At 42.3% G+C, this 3,778-nt stretch overlaps 1 long non-coding RNA gene across 1 annotated transcript; it reads right to left on the bottom strand.

The window, feature by feature from the left end:
* Positions 1-542: 542 nt before the first annotated feature.
* LOC141264336 (uncharacterized) lies at positions 543-3,377 on the bottom strand. Its single transcript, XR_012319891.1, has 3 exons — positions 3,321-3,377; positions 2,809-2,996; positions 543-1,119 (listed from the first exon to the last, which is right to left on the bottom strand). It is a non-coding gene; the product is annotated as an uncharacterized lncRNA (long non-coding RNA).
* Between the last annotated feature and the right edge of the window lie 401 nt (positions 3,378-3,778).

Here is a 3,778-nt window from a genome sequence, read left to right as displayed (position 1 = left end):
GTGTATCAGAATAGGCGTGCAACCCAACACCACACCCACTGAGGTCACATGAGCGGAGAGAAAGTAAGGGTAAACGTGCAGCCAAAAGCCACGCACACGGAGGGTCACATGAACGGAAAGACAGACTAAATGAGTGTGAAGCCTAAAGCCAAGCCCACTAAAAGTCACATGAGCGGAGGAGCAGTTGCTCAGAGGCACGCCCCCCATAATCGCAAATAGTGATGTAGGGGGAGAACGGGAGGAAGGCACGCGCATAGATGGAAAGTCACAATTAGGTATACGAAAACCTGTCACAAAAGGTCAAAATAGAGAACAGCTCAGAGAGAGGTAAACCCAGACATATAGCAAAACAGGGTACTAATTATTATTAACTTTTACCAGACATGGAGAATATATAGTATTAACTTTTACCAAACATGGAGAATATATAGATATCTAGGTAGGACAGAAGAGGTTTAAAGCCTGGACATAAAAATATGTATGTCCAGTGACTACCTGTATGGTAAAGTATCAACAAAAAAGGTTTTATGCAATCTTAACTTATACAATTTATACTATCTTAAGATATAGGTCAGGGAGAACCAGATAAGAAAGAAACAAAAAAGGGAAGGAAATCCCAAGTTGGAGATTGGGCACCCCCCGGGGCATCAAGGACATGAATTCAACACAGGTGGCAACATGGTACCAATGATGCCAGTGATATGAGCCATGCCCTGATGTCATGGAGGTAACCCCAATAAGGATAAAGAAGGAAAATGCCCCAGAAAGAGAAAAAGACATTGTAGCAAATACCCGGATCCAAAAGCTATTAAGGGTATGGATAAAGCTGAAAGAGATACAGAAAAATGGACCTGCAGGTCATTTAAAATGAAGTTGGACAAGTCAATAACATTGGTTATATGCATATAATAAGAACATAGTATATATCCACATGAAACAAATTGATGTCCAGATGTAGTAGATATAGGCTGTTAAAGCCTAATTGTCCACATCTTGTCTAGTGGTGCCTTCTCATCCTATTCTCTTATTTCTCCTCTTCAAAATGATGCCAGGAGGCATCCACATCCTCTTCAATATGGATAGAAGCAAGAGCCAACATCAAGGTATGGTAAGTATATACTAAAAGATGATAAATGGGACATTATTAGGATTGTAGCAACAAACACAATTAAAAATAATTTTAGTTTAAAACATTATAAAAACATGATGCCAAAAATACGTCTGGAGGGGAAAAAGGGGAGGGAGATTAGAGAAATGGAGTAAAAGTCAAGGCCTCATTAAGGCCATGGGGATGTAACGTTTTCAAAGTCCAGATCCATCTTGATTCTTTTTGGGCCAGGAGTCGGCTGGTATTGGCACCACGCAGGTTCAAATATATGTGGTCTATCCCCTTAACCCGAAGGATCACAAGCGTGATGGAGCTTAAAATGTTTAGGTATTGTCTTTAATAGATCCAAATTGTCTTCTGTAGCAGCTGCCATGATGTCCTGGACAAGTTCTCTCGCTCAAATTTTGAGCATCCTAGTTGTCATGCCTATATATATTAAGGAGCAGGGACACGAAGCATGATATATTACGTTACGTGTTGTACAGGTATTAGGGTATGTTATATCAAAACTCCTTTCCAGTCGAAGAGAGAAACTTCTTAGCCTTTTCAATATTAAGGCAAGTTATACAGGAGCCACATGGAGTGTAGCCCCAATTCCTCTTCTTATCGGTTGGTTTGATATCCGTAATCCGTTACTGATTAGTCGGTGTATAATAGCTCCGAACCAAATGGTCCTGTAAATTTAAAGATCTACGTGCAGTGATAGATGGATTTGCAGGGAGTTATTGTTTAAGGGTGCGATCAGCCAATAGGATGAGCCACTGTTTTTTAAAAATGTCATACATCCTCTGCCATTGAGAATGGTATTGAGTCACCATTCTCACAGGATTGGCTTGCACCGATTGTCTCTTAGGACAGATTAATTGTTGACGAGCAGCATTTTTCGCTCAATTGTAGGTGTACTTAATGCTTCTCTTACTGTACCCTCTATCCAGAAACCTCCCTTTCATTTCCTCTGCTCTCATTTCTAAGTCTTCAATGGTAGAACAAATCTGTCTGATTCTAAGAAACTGACTAATTGGAACTGATCTAACCACACGTCTTGGATGTGAAGAAGAGGCGTGCAAGACAGCATTGACGGCTGTCTCTTTCCGATAGACATCAGACTGTAAAATGCCAGATTCACCCCTTTTAATAGTCACATCCAAGATATCAATCTTTTGATAATCGAATTATACGTCAGTCTGATATTAAGTTCATTAGAATTCAGTTCTTGAAAAAAACTGAGTAGTTCTACAGATGTACCTCGCCAGATCAAAAATACATCATCAATGTACCGGGTCCAAAAAATGACCCGGTCCATTGATGAGCATCAATGTGATGAGAAGAGCTCCCTCTCCCACAGCCCCAGGAACAAGTTAGCATAAGAGGGCACACAGGCTGCCCCCATTGCTGTTCACTGGAGCTGCAGGAAGAAGGACCAATTGAAGACAAAAAAGTTTTTGGTGAGTACAAACTCCAACAGTGTTAGAATGAAGTCTCTCTCATCAAAGGTAAATTGAGACATAGAAAGGAAATGGGCAACGGCTCTCAGTCCATCACCATGGCGGATACTCGTATTTAATGACTACACATCACAAGTAACAAGAAGCATATCCTTGTCAATGTGAGTGGAGTCAATTTTTTGGAGATCAGATGTATCACGTAGACAGGAGGGAATTGTTTCCACCAAAGGTTTAAGAAATAATCCACATACTTACTGATCTCTGTGTGAGTCCTCCAATACCAGCAATTATGGGTCTACCCAGAGGGGTCTTCATATCTTTATGGACCTTCCGTAACAAGTACAGCGTTGAAACAGATGGATCCTTCACCAATAATGTGTCATACAATTCCCTGGTGATAATGCCTCTCTCTATCCCAGCTAAAAGGATTTTGTTGAGTTGATCTTTGAAAGATAATAAGGGATTGAACGTCAGTTTTTTGTAACACTGATGGTCTTTAAGCATTTTATTTGCCTCTGCCTCATACATTTTAGTTGGCCACACCACAACGTTGCCACTCGTGTCAGCTGGTTTGAATATAACGTCTTTTATTGCTTTAAGACGTTTCAAACCGATGTGTTCAGACATTCTAAGGTTATCATTGTGTATATTGACAGGTATGCTATATAAATCCTCAGAAACCAGCTGAACAAAGATGTCAACGTTGGGGCATAGTGACAATGGTGGAAAATTTTTTGATTTTGGTCGTATGGATATTGGAACCTTACCTAAAGAAGGTATATTGTGTTCAGCCGCCAATCCCTCCAAAACTCTCAAAGCCTCCTGTTCGGGAGGGGGATGAAGGAGCCATGCATACCAGGATTGGGGATGAGGGGGGCCATGCATACCGGAATTGGGGATGAGGGGGGACATGCATACTGGGATTGGGGATGAGGGGTGCCATGCATACCGGGATTGGGGATGAGGGGTGCCATGCATACCGGGATTGGGGATGAGGGGTGCCATGCATACCGGGATTGGGGATGAGGGGTGCCATGCATACCAGGATGAGGGACACCATACATACCAGGATAGGGATGAGGGATGGGGTACCATACATACCAGGATAGGATGAGGAGTACCACACATACCTGGATAGGGATGAGGAGTACCACACACACCAGGATTGGGATGAGGGGGCCACGCATACCAGGATTGGGGGGTGAGGGGTGCCATGCATACCAGG

Source organism: Phyllobates terribilis, unplaced genomic scaffold (assembly GCF_046119375.1).
Source record: "Phyllobates terribilis strain yellow unplaced genomic scaffold, ASM4611937v1 Scaffold_4__5_contigs__length_816908805, whole genome shotgun sequence".
Taxonomy (NCBI): Eukaryota; Metazoa; Chordata; class Amphibia; order Anura; family Dendrobatidae; genus Phyllobates; species Phyllobates terribilis.
The sequence above is the reverse complement of the archived record's forward strand: the minus strand, read 5'-3'. Positions and strand labels throughout refer to the sequence as shown.